Genomic DNA, 21,818 nt, shown 5'->3' on the forward strand with positions numbered 1-21,818 from the left:
GGGCACTGTACAACTATTACTGAAAGTAATCATCAGGACCTTCTGAGCTACTAGAGACTTCCTCTCTGCCATATGCAACTCAGCAATGACCCAAGGAACAAACAATTCCTTCCAATCCAGGGGAATCCCTGAATCTACACTCATGGCTTCCAAACGTTATTTCCCTTTTCTTTGGGGTGGGGTTTTTTTTTTTTTTTTTTTAATTTTTATTTTAAGTAGGCTCCACACCCAATGCAGGGCTCAAACTCACACCCTGAGATCAAGAGTCACATGCTCCATGGACTGAACCAGCCAAGCAACCCTGGGCTGGTATTTTGTAACCGTGAATGGACCACAATACCACGTTCAGCCAGAAGATGCTTATATCTACAACACAGCGTATCCTAGCCTGAAATTCATCAAGTTACAGACTTTCAACATGTTAGTTTTCTTCCATTCTTCACTCTAGAAGCTTGAGATTCTGTTTACTGGTAGTGACAACCACTTACTGAATATGCACTATGTGATAACCACTTCAGGAAGCTAAGTAATTTTGTGCTTAACTCAAAGAAGATATTACTACCACCCCTACTAGAAAACGACAGAACAGTTAATGAAATTATCTGCCCAAGATCACACAGCTAGTGGCTATACACATTTTACATGCTAGCTTATTAAAATACTACTCTTAACTTCTAGATCCCCAATAACTAACAGAGTGCCTATCACTTAACAAGCACGCAAATATCTGTCCAACAAATAAATGGTGGCACCACATGTGTTTTGCAAGCAAATGGTACCTCTCTCCTCCAGGAGTCTGGAAGTATACGGGAGCATTTTACGTTCTCCCCGTATGGAGGCCAGACAACAGACAGTCCTGTCCAAAATGCCAGTAGCACTCATACAGGAACACTAAAGTATAGGCTGGTTCATAAAGAAAAGCTTTCATGGTAAAGTTAATCCACCTATTATCAGTTTTAATTTACAAGTAACTTTCTATTCACTGATAGCTTGCTTAAAATATCTTTAAAAACACATCGGTTTCAGGGGGTGCCTGGGTGGCTCAGCCAGTTAAACATCTGACTTTGGCTGAGATCATGATCTCACAGTTTATGGGTTCGAGCCCCACTTGGGGCTCTGTGCTGGCAGCTCAGAGCCTGGAGCCTGCTTCATATTCTGTGTCTCCCTCTCTCTCTGCCCCTTCCCTGCTTGCTCTCTGTCTCTGTCTCTGTCTCTCTCTCTCAAAAATAGTAAACATTAAAAAAAGAAATTTAAAACAACAACAACAACAAAAGAATATAGTTTGCTGGGAATGCAAGCTGGTGCAGCCACTCTGGAAAACAGTATGGAGGTTCCTCAAAAAACTAAAAACAGAACTACCCTAAGACCCAGCCATTGCACTACTAGCCATTTATCCACAGGATACAGGTGTGCTGATTCGAAGGGACACATGCACCCCCTGTGTGCTATAAACACATGCATGTTTATAGCAGCACTATCAACAATAGCCAAAGGATGGAAAGAGCCCAAATGTCCATCAAGAGATGAATGGATAAAGATAAAGATGGATATGTACATACACACACACACACCAAATGGAGTATAACTTGGCAATCAAAAAGAATGAAATCTTGCCATTTGCAACTACGTGGATGGAACTGGAGGGGATTATGCTACGTGAAACTAGTCAGTCAGAGAAAGACAAATATCATATGACTTCACTCATATGAGGACTTTAAGAGACAGAACAGATGAACATAAGGGAAGGGAAACAAAAATAATATAAAAACAGGGAGGGGGACAAAACAGAAGAGACTCATAAATATGGAGAACAAACTGAGGGTTACTGGAAGGGGTGTGGAAGGGGGGATGGGCTAAATGGGTAAGGGGCACTAAGGAATCTACTCCTGAAATCATTGTTGCACTATATGCTTATCTGGATGTAAATTTAAAAAAATAAAATTAAAAAAAAAATAATATAGTTTGAAATTTCTAGTTCCAAAGGTCAGTCATCTCAATAAGATTTTAGAATGGTCTGGGTCATTGCCTGAGCTATCTTTCCAAGGGCACTATGCTAATGGTTTCTACTAGGTCTTAAAAACATTTATGAAATGGGAATCTAACATGAATTAGTTTATACATAAAATGGTATTAAATGTCACATCCAAAGGGTGAAAAAGACTTACTCCTGCAGAGAGATCAGAATATGTACAAGAACAAAATTTACCTAGGAGGTACTCAGTCAAAACTGTAGCTACCCCTTAACAAACTCAAGTTCAATAGGAAGACTGCTCTGGAACCAGTGGACTACAAAGGAGATCCTGCCGTAAAGGTTTATTTCGGCATTCCAGTTTTGCTCTTTGGCCAACGGAGTTATTTCACAAGTTGTGGAAATAATCATAGTATCCAACTTTTGAAGCCCAGAAGTTTCTTTTTAGGTTGTAAAAGCAAATGTAAATGAAGCTCCTAAGACTAACATGCCAAAAATTAAAAAACGAGTATCTTCTATCCAGTTTTAAATGCAAAATTACACTATCTAGCTCTCAGCATTTACTTTAGTCAGATGCCAGGTACTGTTTCTTTAGATTTTATCTAGTCCCTGCAAGACATACCAAGAGAAAAAGATCCGGGAGCTCTGAGACACAACCCTGAGGCTCCGATGCATCTTCAGCACACCTTAAAACTTGCTTGTTGCCAAAGAACCGTGATTGACAACCTGAGCACTTTGAGCTCTACTTTGTTGCTTATTATCTCCTCCAGCTGCTGTGTACTGACTAGGTTTACCCAAGCTTACAGAAAAGCAGTTTTAAAAGCGCTGACCACCACTGCCAATCCTTTGAAGGTGTCCTACTAGAAAAAGTTCACCAAAACTGCTGAATCAAAGATTACAATGTACTTTAGGAAACTCAGCCTTCTCTCTAGATATGATTGTGGTTAAGTATTATGTAGGTGTATCAGCAGGAACAATACCAGGAGTCAGTACACTCTGGAAGTTATGCCACACTGAGACAAAACTGTTTCTAGCTCCAAGGGTCTTAACAGGTTCCTACCTTTACAATGAATAGCATTTTCATCTACGTTCTCTCAAAGACCTGTGAGAACAAGATAAACACGAAAGGTAACTGAGTCCGCCCAGTTACTATTGTTCAATAAAAGGTATTCTGGAGAAGATAACATTACCAGAGGATAAGTCTGAGAGACCAAAGACATTTTTTGCAAAAGAATCTCTAGTCAACTCCCAAACGATTCCCTGTGGACTTCAGGACTGCTTAGGGGGTAGTTAGAACTGCCCTCAGTGAAGGGTCAATATAGAATCTAATCACTCTTTCCCTTCCCTGACTCCTTAAGTCTTAAAAGTGAATACAGTTAAACCTTCTCAATTCCTTAGCGGAGAGAGAAGGTATCCTGACTTCAAACCCTTCAGTGGCTCTCCATTTCTTACAGGAGGAATCTATTAATTGCTTTGCCATCTCTTGGCAGGAATTACAACAATGTCCTCCCAAGGTGGTTTCCCCTCATTTACTTTTGCACCCTCCACTCTCTCAACAAAATTTTATTTTTTTAAAAAAAATTTTTAATGTTTATTTTTGAGAGAGAGCATGAGTGAGGGAGAGGCAGAGCGAGAGGGAGACACAGAATCTGAAGCAGGCTCCAGGCTCCGAGCTGTCAGCACAGAGCCTGACATGGGTCTCGAACTCATGAGCTGTGAGATCATGACCTGAGCCGAAGTCAGACACTTAAGTGACTGAGCCACCCGGGCACCCCAACAAAATTTTATTTTTAAAAACCACGTCTCGGGGACCTGGGTGGCTCAGTCGGTTAAATGTCTGACTTCGGCTCAGGTCATGAACTCAGGGCTGGTGAGTTCAGGCCCCATGTCAGGCTCTCTGCTGTCAGCATGGAGCCCACTTTGGATCCTCTGTCCCCACCCTTCCACCCTTCCCCCACTTGTGTGCTCTCACTCTCTCTCTCTCTCTCTAAATAAATAAATATGAAAAAACAACAACAACACGTCTAACTCACTTTACTGACTATAATCGTCACTGGCTTCCCTTTACTTTTAGGATAAAAGCCCTGCTGAGCCTGATCCCAGCCTTCCTCTGCATGCCTCTCTCACATAGCTCCCTCCAGGTTTGGCCATGCTAGCCCTCCTACAACTTCTCAAAAGCTTTATTCCTCTTCACATCTCAGGGCACTGACATCCATACGCTGTTCTTTCCACCTGGAACATTTTCAGTCACACCTTCTCCTCCTTTCTAGCCTCTTTTCAGCTATCAGTTTGAAAGTCACATGCTCCAAAAAGCCTCCTTTGTACTTTCTAAAAAGGCATCTCCTTTACAAACTCTTTCACACCACTCTGTTATTCCTTCCAAGCACATTTCACACTTGCACGATTTTTTATTAAAACCCACCTCCTCCACTTGACTGTAAGCTTTACGAGAGAGATCCTGTTTTCTAAACCTTAATAGCAGCATAGTACTTGGTATATATATATATATAGCTCAGTTGAATGAGTATCAGTTGAATGAATAAATATCATTCAGTAGTCTTCATTATCAGACCCCAACTTTATTTCTCACTTCTCTGTAATTCAAATCCACCACAAACCTGGATTTTTTACTCCCCTAGAAGCACTTTCTTCTCATCTTCAGGCCTTCAAATCCCGTGGATTTCCTCACCTAGAAAGTTCTCATTTCTCTCCACTAGTTCAAATCCCACTGGCTTGCAAGGGCCCAGCCCCAGTTATCTTTCCTCCAGGACACGATAGTGTCGGTTCATATCTCCATCCCCACTTCACAATTCCAAAGCACTTAGCATTCTTTTTGATAATTTCCTGTAACTTCATAGTAACTTCAATGTTTCATGTGTGTGTGACTTCTCTCCCCAACACTGGTGGGAACTCCTAAGGCTGGACTGTTTACACCCCACTCCCGCATTCCTAGAGCAGTGCTAAGTTCTGAGCTCTCGCTGAAATATTTTATTTTTCCCTAACATACCGGACTTTTCCTCTGAAAAGAGTATCAGCTTCTATTTACTCATTTTCAGGTGATTCAATTTGCCGTACGTGACTCTCTCAAGTTCCTTTGCAGGGTTTCTTGCCTACCCTTCCCCCATTCTAATAAAAAATGGTTTGAGTTCTCTGGATTCTCACTCTTTCCCCTGCCTATAAAGATCCTGCATCCTGTGCGAGAGACCCCTGCCAGCAGTGAAGGGCTCGTAGACCCTTTAAACTGCCATCCCCCTACTCACAAGCACGTACACCCAGTGAAGGCTCTCGAGCTCGCTGTGACTTCACACAACACCACCCCAGATCCTCATCTGGGCCACTCTGTCACATTTCATCCCTCTCAATCAAGGGGCGTGGATTTGCTCCCCACTCTCAATGCAAGGAGAAATGTCCCAGACCCTCAGTGTTTTGCCTTCCTGTCTCTGCTATTCCGTACCCCCTAGGGCCATTTCTTTTTCCCTGCTTCCTCTTCCTTAGAAACAGAACCTACGCCCAAGGTTTCAACGAACTGGCGCCGAGAAACCAGCCACAGCCACCCAGCCAGCTCCAACGCCACAGCTTCGGCCCCTGCGCCCGCCCCCATCCCTCCCAGACGGCGACCGCAGCGCAAGGTTCGGCCTGGCCAGGACTCCCCATCCGGGGTAACCATCGCTCACTGACCCAGGAAGATGTCAAACGACGAAGTGGCTGCACTAACAGGTACGGAGGCGGACAGCCCGGCAGACGTTAACGGCTCAGCGCTCCATCCCTCCCGGACCTAAGCTCCGGCCCCACGGCTTTCACGACCCCAGCGTCTACGGAGCAAGTCACGTGCCAGCCGGAGCAATCAGCTGACCGCGGCGCGCGCCGCTTCGCCTACGCGCGCGCCACTGCGCAGCCGCAGCTGCCGTCGCAGCAGCGACCTCTGAGGAGGGGCGGGGCTGGGATGCTGTCCCGGGAACCTGGAAGACCCGGGAGGGCAGGCGGCCGCTGTTCCGGGGTGGGTGGAGTTTGCCGCCTCTCCCAGAGTCCTGGCGCCGTCCGCTCCGCCCCCTGCGAACGTCACCACCGCCATCCCTAATGTTATTCCACTTCTTCAGGTGTCTGCGGGTCAGAATTTGTCTCCAGCCGCCCCCCATACGGGCTATTCCATTCGGGGTTTTCTTCAGACAGCCCCGTTTTCTAAGTAATATCCTCAATAGTTCTCTTCAAGTGGTTCACGTTTTCCTGCCAGTCCACTTCCAGTTAATTCCATAAATGTTCGTGGAGCATTTACTGTGCACTAGGCGTTCTGCTAAGTTTTTAAGAATTTACCGGAGCGAATCCCTCCTTGCCACGAGAGCACGTTCTCTAGTTCAGGAGTATGTGTGGCGTGAGATAAACATCACAACAGTCGAAACCACATTAGATAATGGGAAACCGAGAAAGGTTTCAGGAAAAAGTATGGATGGGAGAAAGCATATCCTTAGGTAGCAAGGCGCTCTTCCGAACCCTGCATATTTCATTGGCTTGGGAAAATGGGGGGCGGGGGGTATTATTCTAATTTAGAACATAGTTTTAGAAATGGTAGAGAACTTTGGGATTTTCTAATTTAGTCCTTTTAGATTTGCAGATGAGGAAAGTGAAGAACCAGAGGTTTACAGGGGTGCTTAACACATGAGCATAAAGGTATCTTGTTTTAGATCCTGGCTCTGCTACTATGTGACCTTAGGCCTCTGAAGTTCAGCTTCCTTACCTGTGAAATGGTGGCAACGATACACATCTTTTAGAGGTTTTGTGAGGATTGAAGGAAGTATGCGTTCAGCACAGTGACTGGCACATAGGAAACACCCAGTGAATGGTCACCAGTCTTACTGGATATTACAGGACGGAAGTTCTCTGAGCTATCCTGGGCTTTTTCTGCTCTTGTGTCCCTGTAGAAGAAATTCACCACAGAATTTCTTAGAGCCTTAGTATTATATTGGACAGAAAGTAACAACCAACCAAACCATCCCCAACCTGATGCTTTTCACCAATTCTGGAGGAAGTTCAGGCAACTCCAGCAACCAGTTCTGTTACACAGCTTTGGAAACTTGTCAGGAATTCCAAAAGCTTTATCTGGTATCACAAAAATGGCCCTGACGGCAATATTCTGTTAGCTCTGCACTGTCCAATAAAACTTTCTTCGATGATGGAAATGTTACTCGGTGCTGTTATTATGATACCTACTAGCCTTATGTGGCTGTTGAACACTTGAAATGTGGCTAGTGTGGCCAAAACTGAATTTTAAAATTTATTTCACTTTAGTTAAAATTTAAATACGCACGGGAGGTTAGTAGCAATTGGTTTGGACAGTGCAATTTTAGGGTCTGCATTTAAAACCTTTCCGGGGTTTTTGTTTGTGTGTGGCCCTGAAGCAGAAGTCTCATCCCAGTTTCTTATATTTTAAACTCAAGTGCATCCAATTCTGGCCTCCCGACACTTTCCAGTGTTGTAAACACCATGTTATACTTGAGAGATCGTGTAATGTAGTGCTTGGTAAATGTTAGCTCTAAGTATTACTAGGTCTGGCATATGTCAATTAAAAATCTAGCAAGTGTTTATATAAGCAGGGAATGATTGCTTTTAAGAGTAGAAGAATGTGTTTTACAAAAAGAGAGCAAGCTCACTTTTCTATACTACATGTAGGAGCATGCTTACTAAGTATGTCAGTGTGTATAACAGGCATGCCACACTTTTCCCTCCATTTCCAAATATATACTCCCCACCAGGAAGTGCCTTCTAAGCTTAAAGGCACTGAAAAACTGCATAGAGAACACTTATTTTTTTTCTTACAATTTTTTCAAGGGGAAAAAGATAAATATTTTAATTAAACAAAGTGAGAAAAGTAGTTCAAACTAATAGCACAATAGGAATCAAAATCATGTCACCTGGGTCACCTGGGGGGGCTCTGTTGATTGAGCGTCCAACTCTTGATTTCAGGTCTAGTCATGATCCCAGGGTCGTGGGATTGAGCCTTTAGTCAGGCTCTGGGCTGAGCATGGAACCTGCTTAAGATTCTCTTTAGGGGCACCTAAAGAGAATGGATGGCTCAGTCCGTTATAGTGTCTGATTTGGGCTCAGGTCATGATCTCACAGGTCGTGAGTTCAAGCCCAGTCTTAGGTGCTATAGTGACAGCTCAGAACCTGGAGCTTGCTTTGGATTCTGTGTCTCCCTTTCTGGTTGCCTTTCCCCCACTCATTCTCTGTCTCTCTCTCAAAAATAAATTTAAAAACATTAAAAAAAAGTTTTTTTTTTCAAGATTCTCCTTTCTGCATTTCTCCCCAACTCATGCTCTCTCTCTCTCTCTAAAATAAAAATAAAAAAAATGTTTGTTCATTTGATAACATTAGGGTGGAAGTAATTCAAAAGACAGGAAAATATTTACACAAAATATGTCCATTATGCATAATGTCTGTTTTCATCAACAGCAACATCAATTAAAGATTTAATTGAAGGACTAAGCCCCCTATAAAGGTGAAGTGTTGAAAATGATGTGAGGTTTATATCTTGAATGTTGAGTTTAATATGAATAATTAATTCATACATAATTAATGATTAATGATATATGTAATTAATAATTAATGAATAGAATACCCTAGACCAATGGTTCTCAATCAGAGGACATTTGGCAATGTCTGAAGATGTTTTTGCTTGTCACAACCTGTGAGGAGAGGAATATTACAGGTATCTAGGGATAGAACCTAGGGCTACTGCTGAATGTCCTACAATGCGTAGGACAGCCCCCATGACAAAGAATTTTCTGATCCAAAATGTCACTAGTGCTGAGGCTGAGAACCCTAGACTAGATGCATGATATTCTCAGATTCCAAAGTTTTTATAACTTTTTTTTTTTAAGTAAACTCTATGCCCAGTGTGGGGCTTGAACTCCCAACCCAGAGATTAAGAGTCACATGCTCTACCAACAGAGCCAGCCAGGCATCCCATTAGATTCCCAAATTCTTGATTACCAATATGATATATAATACTCTGAGTTTTCGTCTATAAAATTGAGACGATAATATCTACCTCTATTGTTGCTGTAAGATTTAAATGGAATCAGGTAATATTATGGTCACATTGCCATTTTGGGTTGTCAGCCAGACTCACTTACTAGCAAAGAGATTGGTTTCCATATGCCACCCTCCTAGTGAATTCTGGACTCATCCTAGTCACAAATTTCTGCATATTATAGTCCTTGCTTGAGAAGAATAGAAACACAATTTTTTATCAATAAATGCCAACTGTTTAATGAATAATGGCGTTGTAAAACAGGGTTTCATTTATTCCTAATATAACAAATAATAGATATTAATTATTAGTAATTAGAAAGTATAGACAAGCAAAAATAAGAAAGCAAACATCACCTGTCATTCCACGACTCAGGGAAAATCAATTGGGTACATCCTTCATGAATATTTCAATTCAGATGTATGCACATATGCAACCTTTGCCCTAGGCTCAGAGCAGCAGGTGTGGAATGTCTTTGTCTAGCCTTCCCCAGAGCAAGAGCCAAGGACATCCATGTTTCTAGTGCCTCAGCTGGGCTGTCAGAAAAGGGATGTCTGACTCTGTCTCCATTCCATTCCCTGCTGTTAACCAGGATCACCTGTAGTGACTTCTCATTCATAAAGGTTGTTTTTTTTTTCTGAGCTCCACAATCATACATATAACAACAGCAGTTACAGCTGGACTTCTAAAGCACTTAGCTTTGTGCCCAGCACTGTTCCGTGTGCTTTGAATATATTAACTCATTTAATCCTCAAAACAACCCTTTGAGACAAGTATTACTATTATCCCTATTTTACATATGAGGAAACTGAGGAATGATGGGATATGTCATTTGACTAATTAGTAAGCGGCAGATCTGAGTTCTGAACCCAGGCTGTTTCCTGAGTCCATGCTCTTAGCCTCTGCTACATAAAGCTTCTCTTTGCACTCTGAGACATACTCCTTTTCTACTCTGAATTCTCACGGCATTCTTAGGGCATTTCATTTCACTTGCATTACGATTTATCAGCCTAACCAAGACCACCTTTTACTCAGTCTTGAATGGGTATTGTACATGGGTAAGCATCCAATAGATGATTAAATAGATTTTATAATTAAAAGAAAGGTGGGATTTTCAAACATTGAGTGACAGAGGGGAAGGGAAGAGGTTACTGAGTCATTAAACCTGTCAGTTCCTTTCTTCTGTTCCCTGCATTGTTGGTCCCTGAACTAATAGAAATTATCACCTTTGTCATTGTCTCCTTGGAAATGTTATGAAATGTTCATGGGAGCAGCAAATATTCATAGAAGTAGGAAGATAAAATATATTTAAAAAAATTTTTAATGTTTTTTTTTATTTTTAAAAGAGAGAGAGAGAAAGAGAAAGCAAGGGAGGGACAGGGAGAGAGGGGGAGACACAGAATCCAAAGACAGGCTCCAGGCTCTGAGCTAGCTGTCAGCACAGAGCCCAACACAGGACTCGAACCCATGAACTGCAAGATCATGACCTAAGCTGAAGTCAGACGCTTAACCGACTGAGCCACCTGGGCACCCCTAAAATATATTTTTTAAAAAGCAGTTCTGTCCTGGGGCACCGACTCTTGATTTTGGCTCAGGTCATGATCTCATGGTTTGTGAGATCGAGGCCTGCATCAGTTCTGCACTGACAGCATGGAACCTGCTTGGGATTCTCTCTCTCTCTCTCTCTCTCTCTCTGCCCCCCACAAAAATAAATAAATAAACTTTAAAAAAAGCAATTCAGTCCTTTCATCTGTATTTCAAGATTTTGTTCCCTTTATTATTACTTTCTAATTTGCTCATTCCAGCTTTAAATAACACAGTGGGCAAGATTTTGAACAAGTACTATTCTGTACTAGGAAGTAGCTGGCTTCAGACCAAATCAATTTAATTTTCCTCTTATTTACACTAATAGCCTAGAAGTAATAGCACAGGAAGTTAGCATCCAGTAGTTATAATGAACCAATCAGTTTTTTTAAAAAAGGAAAAAAACATGCCAAAAAAACCCTGATAATAATCATAAACATGTTCTCTTTAGTCCCTCATTTATTGTTACATCTAATTCCTCAATTTACAAACATAACATCTTTCCAAACAGTTAATAATACAATGGGTTTACTGAAGGGAAAGTGTGTTAAAACAAATTAACAGACGTAATGAACACTGATTTCAAGTGCCTTTTCAATACTTTTATCTCAGCCCTCACTATTTTATTAAATGTATTTATGTGACCCCTGTAGGGAAAGAATTCTTCATGGGTCTCTCACATCTCTGCACGTCTTGTTAGTAGAAGCACTAATTTCCCCAGACTATCTTTTCCAGGATGTTTGTCTCCTTCTGAAGTGCTGGACAGCCACACATACTGTACCGTATGAAAGATCTGGGTTCCCTAAGCTCAGGGTTACACGCCTGTAATGAAATCGACTATGTGTCCCCGCATCCATCTATGTCCCCGCTGTGGGCATCGGGGTGGAGGAACGGATAGAAATACACTGAAGCCCCCACCACGTACTGTACTGTGAGTCAAAGACCTCTGTTTCTGACCCAGGGGTCTTGTGTCTGCGACTAGCATCCATGAAGCTCTGACAGGCCAGGCTAACTTGTAGTGTTCAGTCTCAGACCTTTCCCATCTCTCGATAGTTCTGTGACAGGGATTACGGACTACATCGCAGACACAGCTTTCTGGAAGAGGAAGGATGAGGATCTCATGGGCTGATTTATGGATTTTGCAAGAAGTCCCTGAAAATAGATAATAAGCCAAGCTGTATGGTCCCTGGGAATCAGTTGTAGGCTACATCGAATGTCTGCTGAGCGATAAATGGTTCTCTGCTTTATAGCCTGTTGCCAAGGAGGAACTGGGGAGGCGGTTGCAAGTCATGCGGTCTCAAAGACTAGCTGGGGCCAGGGTTGCTGGGCTGCTAACTCTCCTCCAGGCGGAGGCACTTCCTCACCATTCTGGCAATCAGCCTCAGCTCTTCCCTTTATAATGGCTGGTACTGATACGTGTCCTGGGTGAGCAGAAGCCCCTGCCCCCACCCCAGTCAAAGAACAGTTACAGAGATCATAAGGATAACGAACACTTGGCTGAACACACTATTCATCAAGTCTCCCTAGAGTGGCCTGTTGGGGGCCAGAGTGGGGACATAATAAATCACGGTAAGTTTATCAAAATTCCTTATCCTTCTTGCAAGTTTCTTCCAGATGAAAGGTCCAAGTGAGCACAGAGAATGACTGGGGAAAGGTGAAGGGGGAGCCGCTGGAATGGGACACTTGGATTTTGTGTTGGAGGAGGGAGAATAACCCAGCCTCTGGGCAAGTAACACCCTAGACCTTAGCAGGTATGGAGGAGGAAGGACCTTGAGGATCTTTGTCCTTTAGATCATCCCCAGAGCCTTCCGCAGAAAGGAGAACATCCTATCGTGATTCTCCTAAACTTTCCTAGCACTTTCCATTTCATTCACGGCTTTCCCCAGCCTGTTGGCTCTGAGAACAATTGGAGGTTTGATCCTCTTCCCCTTAACCTTACCGCCATATTTATCTGAAATAGCAAGGAATGGTCCCAGCTCCTGCATGTTCTACACAAAGCACCTGTCAACACTCCTGGATGTCTTCCTGAGCCCCACTCGTATAGTCATTGCACAGTCATTCCAAGGGGTGGATGAATGCCACCTGCCTGGTGACACGGACAAACGGACAATTTTAGTCTGACTGCCCCCAGGCAGCTCCTCAAACAAGACTAGACTCAAGTATTCCAAGTGACATGAGAACTCTAGGACTTAACAGCTGGTGGGTGACCACATTAGTGGAACTGTCACCCTGTGCCCATTGAATGATGTAGGTTTAACTTGGGGGGCTCCAACAATTGTAAACAACACTTTCTTTCCAGGGCTCCTAGGTACACCCCCAGGAGTGTATTGCTTGCCTAGAATCTAGGCATTATCTTGACTTATGATTAATATCATCACATCACTTTATTTGTGGAGGACGGAAAGTGTATTTAACACAAATTAACATCTCGCAAAATACTCTTGGCATAACTGATTCTCTGGGGACCACGAGAGTTTTGTGAACATCAGGAGTGAGCTGGGTAAAGGGAAGGGGCATTGTAAAGCATGATCTTAGACAGACTGGGTATTGGGCAGGGACTCAATGCACCCGTTAAGGGTGGCCCTGGTTCTGTCACTTGCTACCGTACCTGAATCTCAGTTTTCTCATCCATAACCCTTGCAATAGGCTTATTAGGAGGATTAAATGAGACCATGCACTTATGCAAGCACCTGGTGCCCATTGAGTCCCCACAAAATGCTAGCTATAATGATCATTATCATTTATGAATAAAACTAGAACACAAGAAAGGGAATTGAGTCTCAAAAAGGCAGTTAGCCAAGTTCCCAGCATAGTAGCTGGTGTGTTAGGCACAGGGTGATGATCGTGAATCTCAGCATGGTGAGCTAGAGGGCCTCATATCTCTGCTCAGAAACTGGAACAGAGTCCTGAGCCTCCAGGAAAAAATTAAATAAATTAAATAAATTTAAAAACTGCTGCAGAAACTGAACACAAGCACTATCTAAAGAACCTTGTGAATGATCATAACCTATTTTCTGTTAACACACATGAACACACACAGACACGTACACTCGTGAAACTTTTTAGCCTTCACTTTTTTTTTTTTTTTTTTTTAATATTTATTTATTTTTGAGAGAGAGGACAGAATGTGAGCAGGGGAGGGAAGACAGAGAGAGAGAGACATAGAACCCGAAGCAGGCTCCAGGTTCTGAGGTGTCACCACAGAGCCCGATGCGGGGCTCTAACCCACGAACCGTGAGATCATGACCTGAGCCAAAGTCGGATGCTTAACCGACTGAACCATCCAGGCACCCCATAGCCTTCACTTTTTTTTTTTTTAATTTTTTTTAACGTTTATTCATTATTGAGAGAGAGAGCATGAATGGGGGAAGGTCAGAGAGAGAGGGAGACACAGAATCTGAAACAGGCTCTAGGCTCTGAGCTGTCAGCACAGAGCCCGGCGCGGGGCGTGAACTCACAGACCACGAGATCAGGACCTGAGCCGAAGTCGGACGCCCAACTGACTGAGCCACCCAGGTGCCCCATAGCCTTCACTTTTTAAAAAATGTTTTTTAATTATTTATTTTTGAGAGGGAGAGAGCACAGGTGGGGAAGGGGCAGAAAGAGAGGGGGACAGAGGTTCTGAAGTAGGCTCTGCACTGACAGCAGTGAGCCCATGTGGGGCTCCCCTGAGCCAAAGTCAGACACTCAACTGACTGAGCCACCCAGGGGCCCCTAGCCTTCACTTTTAGAGGTTAAATTCACATTAAGCATCCAGATTGCACTAAAACAATCCTTGACATTAATAACACCCTAACCATATCAATTTACTTACAGAGCATCCAGATGTAGCTACTATTGTATGAAAGCAGATGAGATGATCTATCTTTTAGGTTTTAAAAAAATAATCCTATAAAATTAAATCCAGTTTATATGACACTACCAAATCCACCATGGCTTATAATTTTTTCCCCCCTGGCTGCCCTATTTACTAACTGTATGATCCTGGAAAAATATCAAATTCCTAACCTGCTAAATGAAATGCATATTAGCACCCCATAAGTTTTGAAGTTTGAGATAATGGAAGTCACAGTGCTTTGAAATCATGCTTGCTATATAATTATAGTTATGATTATTACACACATTCTCCAACCAGGCTTTACAAATATCCAATCCAAATGGTATATCAATACCAGTGCATCCACTGAGAAAATAAAATACACACACACACACACACACACACACACCAGCAAAGGGAGTGAGTACAATGCAGGAAAAAAAGGGTGAATTAGGAAAGGGAAGTAAAAACTAACCAGATATAAATGAAAATGACATTGGCAACATGAAAGCAAGCACGCGTGTACCTAAATTGGAATTTAGACCCTATTTCTTCAACAGTTAAATAAGAGCTGTGGCAAATTAAGGTTTTCTTCCTGTATAAATGTAAATTTTGCAATTCAGAGGGAAAGAATAGTCTCACCCTACACCCACAAGTTTCTGAGTACAATAAATTATAAAGAAATTGGGGCAGGGGGTACTGGTGGTGGGGAAGAATAAGAATGAGCAAATGTTTTCAATCCATTATAAAACAGCAGCCTGATCATTGTATGTGATTGTATTCTCAAATAAAACAAATACCTTCGAATTTGGAATTTGGACACACTGTTTGATTCACCTTTTCCTCAGCAGTCGATCAGCTTAATTAAGCCCAGAAGGGAAAAGCTGCACAGTAAGTTCCCTTTGTACTTACGGTTCTTTGATAAGAACTCTAAAACACTATTTTGTGGATCCTAGCAACCATTTTACAAATATCAGAAGGTAAATCACCAGTTCTTTAATTTGATGACTCATTAGATGGCTTTAAACAAAATTTTACCTACCTACTCCAACCACACCCTTACAGCCACCCTCCCTAACTCTCATGGAGCTTGTACTAGAACCCCCTAGGCTTCTTGTTTAAAAATGCAGGTAACTGGGGCCGTGAAAAAACCTGAATTAGAATTCTAGGGGTTGTGACTTGGGTATCTGTATTCTAATGGAACTTCACTATACTTGATAAATCTTTGCACTAGAACTGGTTCAATACATCTGAATCTCTGTGCATGGTTGTGTTACTCATTTAGCATTTAGGGTGTACTGGTACGTATTCATTCATCCAGCAAATTCATATGCGCCTACTATGTATCCAAACTGTGCTAAAAACTCTGCTGTCATTTTTTGGAGTGTCTACCACCAACCAGATTAAAAGGCCCTTTCAGATAGGGATCCTAAGCAAACATTTCTTCATAATCCTAAAGACTGATAATATAGCCTCCATTTAAGAGTTGGCCCCTCAGGGTCCATTCCCCCTCCTTCCTTTCTAACAGAATTTCAGTTTTGTCCAGGGACTCATCTGCATAGCCAAGTATTTCAGAGGAAATTGTCAGGAATGAGTCTGATTCCTCTAAAGGTAATGCCATTACCCTTACAAGAACTGTGTCAGACATTTGCATGTGACCTAATTCTGGCCAATGAGGCATGAGAGGAAGTCGGCTGGGAGGCTTTGGCAAAGTTTCCTGCCTCCTCCAAGAAAGCTACAGGAAGAGGTGGTCTCTCTTTTTCCTCCAAATAGCGATACTTCTGCTGTGTTATCTGGAATTGCGGCAGCCATCTTGTTACTTCTCTGAGGAAGAAGCTTCCACTGGGGACAGCAGAGAGGAGAAATGGGAAATACTTCATTCCTTAATTAATTAATTAATTAATTAATTAAAAAAAATTTTTTTTGAGCCTCTAATCAACCAATGGTGACAGCTACTCTACCTTAGGGCTTCCGATTCACTGAGAGAAAGAGAGAGAGACAGAGGGCAAGCAGGGGAGGGGCAGAGAGAGAGGGAGACACAGAATCTGAAGCAGGCTCCAGTCTCTGGACTGTCAGCACAGAGCCCGACGCGGGCCTCGAACTCACAAACCATGAGATCATGACCTGAGCCGAAGTCGGACATTTAACAGGCTGAGCCACCCAGGCGCCCCCAGTCTGCATTTCTGTGTTTGCAGCCAAAGCACACTGATGGTTCTAGATGATGTTGACAATGACTGGAAAAATACAATGATAGGCTTTCCATATTCACAGATGGCACTACTGACCACAAGTGAGGTTTATTTGTGGGGCTGTAAATAAAAACATCAATGCAAGACCTAGAATCTGTACAGAGCTACCCTCTTTCTTCTAAGCCCCTGTAACCTTTTCATGTGCCTTTCAGACAAAGGAAGGTCAGGAGAAGGTGAGTGGCTCCCAAAAATGTCTAGTGGCCACCATTGCCCTCTTGCTTTTTGGCCACCTCCCCCACCCCCTGGCTTGAATCCTCCTCCTCTCTTGGCTTATCTGACACTTGCTTACTATGTCGCTTTTCTTCCTTACATGTCAACACTGTTCTCCCTCTCCTTCAACGGCTCCCTTCCTCCTCTACCCACAAAAGAGGAGTCTTTCCAAAGAACGGACTCCTCCTGTCTCCATTTCTTTCCACTCTACTAGAGTTTCTGACTGCTTAGCAGACAGTTTTACCTAGATATTATCCTCTAATCAAAATCAGTGTGTTCAAAGTCAGACCTACCCGTTTCTATCTGAACACCATCTCCTCTATCTGGAAACGATACCATAATTTTTTCAAGATTAAGACCTCGATTGTGATCTTTGATTTCTCCACCTTCCCCATCATTTTCTCCTGGCTCCAAGTCCTAACAAGCCCTCTTGCATAATTTCTCTCTCACACATCCTTTCTTTCCGTTCTTACGGCCACTGTCCTGGTTCAGGCTCCGACTTTATCACCTTAGACCTGGAATACCACAGTCACTCTCTAATGCATTCCTCTCTGTTCTTGCCTCCTGCCCTGTGCCCAGCCCTTCTTGCATAGTCCAGAACATCTGCCCCATCAGAAACCTTCAGTGAGTTTCCACTGCCTTTAAATTTATGTCCAAACTCTCTGGCCAAGCAAGGCTCCAAAATGAGACCCGCAGTTATCTTTCCAGGCACGGCTCCAAACATGCTTCTCTACAAACTCAACACAAACAAGCAAATTTACTCCTCATTTTTCATGTATTCCTTACAGTTTCCTTCCTTCAGCCTTGGGTTTATACTGGACTACCCTCTGCCTCCTCCCTGTCTCCAGCCACCAAAACCGAAGGTGTTTTCCAGGCTCAAGTAAGAGTCTGAAAGTGTCCTGATTGCCTCATATGGAAGTTATTCATAAAAGTAATAATGACGATTTAAAACAATAAGTACTATTCAATGAGTGCTTACTCTATGCCAGCCACTTGTAAAATGTGGATGATAAAACCCACCTAATGGAGTTATTATGAAGAGTCAATGAGCCGATGTACAAACAAGGCTGAGACCAGATCCTGGTATATGTAGAAGGTGCCCAACACACATTGACTGAATCGTCACTAATTATGCCATTGAAATGTCACAATGAGGTTTTGCTGCAGTCCAAATGCCATGTGTTGGCTGCTCAAAAGAGAATGAATGTGGAGGAAGTGGTTAAGATTACCAGGGGGGTTGGGAAAGGAGAGACCCAGTTCCAGTCCCCCACAGCACCCCCAGCACAACTTTCCGAGTCGCAGGCAAATAATTATGTCTTTGTTTCAAATCACATATATTGTCTGGTGATATGCTTGTTCTTCACATTTCTATTGTGTGTGTATGTGTGTGTGTGTGTGTGTGTGTGTGTGTGTGTGTGTTTCGTAGCCCTTCACTTCCTTGTTCTGGGAAGCGAAATGCAGAACTCCGAGAGCATTGGGAAACAAGTTCTTTCCAATGTGATTAGAGGTATAAAATCATGTGGGAGACTAAAGAGAAAGCTCTTTTCTGGTGAGCAAAAGCTCCTCATAAATTTTTATCCCCTTAAAAATAAACAACAAAGTTTCCCCCTCGTGCTATATTTATTCTTGCTGTTTCTCAAACCAAAACACAACTTAAGAGACCGTTACTACACAGGAATGTTAAATACGTGGTTTGCATGCTAAGTCTGTGACAATCCTTACTCACATTCCGACGCTAGGAAATTAGCAATTTAAATCTCTCTTTGAAACATACTGTGGATTTACTCCTCAGAACTTCCCCCCCCCTTCAATCCCAAACTGCATTCAGTTACACTAAGGTTAGAACGTTATGATTTGCATAATAAGTATTTGTTAATAAGTAAATATCCCAGTCCTCTAAAACTGAGATGGGAAGTGTAGTTAGAGTTCGGACCTACTTAAAAAGATTCATTTAGGCCAAGGAAAGCCCCGATCTGGTGCTTTGAAAAATATGGGGCCATACGTTCATGAATGACACAGGATTTAAAATTCCTGGAGGGAGAAGGTCCACCTGCTCCAGTAGGGGGCTGGATTATGACACACAGGGATGCAATCTCCATTTCTCGGGAATTCAGGTACAAATTAGCATGTCAAGGATAGCCGAGTTACTCCCTGGAAAGCTACAGCGTATTCTTCCATCCCAACATTCTTATATAGTCAAGACTCCCTGCTTGGGTTTTAGTGCCACACCGTGTGGGGTGCTTCTTAAAAATACAGATTCTCACGCTCAACCCAAGGCCTGAAAATCTGTATTTTTTTTTAATTTTTTTTTCAACGTTTATTTATTTTTTTGGGGACAGAGAGAGACAGAGCATGAACGGGGGAGGGGCAGAGAGAGGGAGACACAGAATCGGAAACAGGCTCCAGGCTCTAAGCCATCAGCCCAGAGCCTGACGCGGGGCTCGAACTCACGGACCGCGAGATCGTGACCTGGCTGAAGTCGGACGCTTAACCGACTGCGCCACCCAGGCGCCCCTGAAAATCTGTATTTTTAACAAACACCCATGTCTCAGCTGACTCATCCTTCAATCCACATCACCTTGCAGAGAAGGTTGTTTTATCTTCGTTTGTTTGTTGTGTGGTAACAGATCCTCTGGCTTTCTCTTTTTTGAAGCATGTCCTTCCGGGGTGCTGAAGATTCCCCAGGTATGGTGCCAACACCCAGCTCTGTCCTCTGAAGCAGATCTTCCTCTTCTTTTTGCCTCATCAGTATTCACCTTTTCTGCAGCACCCTTTCTTTCCTGGGGGGGACGAAGCTCTTCTGATGTGTGTTAAAGGACACCAGTGACAATTACTCACATGAGCTTTTATATGTGACTTTCAATGCCTTCATTATGATTATTCTGTTCTTCCCATGGGCTCTTGTCAGAAAGTGGTTTGAAATGCATAAAATGAAATACAAAGGAAACCAACTGTATTGAAATACTGCTCTCAAAATATATTTTGAAATGTGAAATAGTAACGTGTTCTTCTTTATTGATATATCAGAAAACAAGACCTAGAGGCATATCTAATAGTTTTCTTAATTTGAAAATATCCTGAGCATCAGTGATATCTCGAAATATTCATAGCGACCGTAACGTCATACAAAAATACCTATGATTCTGGGGCGCCTGGGTGGCTTGGTCGGTTAAGCATCCGACTTTGGCTCAGGTCATGATCTCACGGTCCGTGAGTTCGAGCCCCGCGTCGGGCTCTGTGCTGACAGCTCAGAGCCTGGAGCCTGTTTCCGATTCTGTGTCTCCCTCTCTCTCTGCCCCTCCCCTGTTCATGCTCTGTCTCTCTCTGTCTCAAAAATAAATAAACGTTAAAAAAAAAAAAAAAATACCTATGATTTCTATTGGTGACGAAGTCTTAGGTGGTGCTAAGGTGTGTTGACTACATTCATAATTAAAATTTCAGTTAGGTGAGAATGCAGATATAATTTAATATAATTTTTTTCTTCATCCAAGTTCACGGACCCCCTGAATTCAAGGTCCTTGGGCCTTGGATCCTGATTAAGAAATCTTGCCTTCATCAAATGATTTGATTAATTGTGGAAATTTAGTCACTGTGGCTGGCCAGTGCAGGCTTTTCCTACACAAATAGAGTGTGTTTGAGTTTTTTAGCCACGAGTCTCTGAAAGTCACCCACCACATTGCCTGGCGGTTAGTAAGGGATTACAAACGTTTTGGAAGGCTTCTCTTCCTTGGGTGTTTATTTGTTTTATGTCCCCTGGAGACTTCACGTGTTCTGGTAATGCCCCCAGGCCTTCCCATCCCCCTCCTATCTCTCTGTGGAATCTTCATTGGCTCCCAGGCCCTTACTGGGCCAGGCCCCCTTGCCCCTCCCCCATCCAGCTTGCCTGGGTCCGTTCCCTTCCCTCCCCTTGGGCTTCTACTTTCCACTGTGTCCCCTAAAAAGCTCCTGTCCCCTCTGGGAGTTCCCGGTTGTGTTTTCCAGTTTGCCAACAAATGCTTACAAAATCCTTCAGAGGTCTCGTCCCGTGAGAGATACTGAAAAATACCATTTCTCTTGCCCCACTGATCAGTCAGCTTTGGACAACACTTTTTTCACCCTGTAGTCACAGGCATTAGTGATAGACACGTCAGCAAGTTATTTGGCTGAAGCCTCAGGGCTCACCAAAGCACTGACCTGGCCTGCTTCTCTCTAATTGAGTGCCAAGCCCCCAACCCACACCCACATTAAAATAAGCAGTTGATATCCGAGAAAGAGAGAGAGAGAGAATTTTCCATGTTTACACAGAAGGAAATTTAGACAAAAGAGGCTCAATAACATGTCTAAAATCAAGAATAATGACAATAATAGATTATATTCTTGTATTAATAAGTATCGACACAATAATAATAATATTATTATTTCAGAGTCAGTGGTTTTTCACTTCTATTCCCTGGACCCAGATTTTGAGACAAGGAATATTCATAGGAAAATGATGTATTAGGGAGTGTTCCCAGGAAAAACCATTAGGGGAATAAGGAAGTGGGGCAGGGAAGAAAAGAGGACCAAGTAAGGCTGTGACACCAAGCTGAGGTGACTTGGGGAGGGGTAGCTCACACCTCAAGAGTTGTCCCACCCAAGGGCAGGGATGGGAACATTCGTATCCCCATTTCTGCCTGTGGTCCATTATGGACTACAGGTTGTGGAGGGGGATAATCGCCAGGGAGACCCGGCTTTCTGCAGCACAGGTAAAGCAGGCTACGGCAGAGATGGGGTGGCTGGTGGCAGAAAGCACACCCAGTGTCAGGGCACACTGACAGCATCTACTGAGGGGACCTCAAGAAAGGAGCAGCCTTATAAAAGGAAACAACATATAGGGCACCGGGGTGGCTCGGTCAGTTAAGCGTCTGATTTCCATTCACGGCATGATCTGAGGGTTCGTGAGATCAAGCCCCATGTCGGGTTCTGGGTTGACAGCACAGAGCC

General features: G+C 43.1%; 1 protein-coding gene across 2 annotated transcripts in view; it reads right to left on the bottom strand.

Moving 5' to 3' along the window:
- The window catches only part of ATP6V1C1 (ATPase H+ transporting V1 subunit C1), a 47,959-nt gene extending 42,120 nt beyond the window's left edge, over positions 1-5,839 (bottom strand). Inside the window, exon 1 of one of the 2 annotated variants that reach the window (XM_045453999.1) lies at positions 5,648-5,839. The gene's annotated coding sequence lies outside the window, so the exon portion shown is untranslated. The remainder of the gene's footprint in view (positions 1-5,647) is intronic. The other variant, XM_045454000.1, reaches the window with a different exon arrangement.
- Positions 5,840-21,818: the final 15,979 nt, after the last annotated feature.

This window comes from Leopardus geoffroyi, chromosome C3 (assembly GCF_018350155.1).
Source record: "Leopardus geoffroyi isolate Oge1 chromosome C3, O.geoffroyi_Oge1_pat1.0, whole genome shotgun sequence".
In the NCBI taxonomy this organism is placed as follows: Eukaryota; Metazoa; Chordata; class Mammalia; order Carnivora; family Felidae; genus Leopardus; species Leopardus geoffroyi.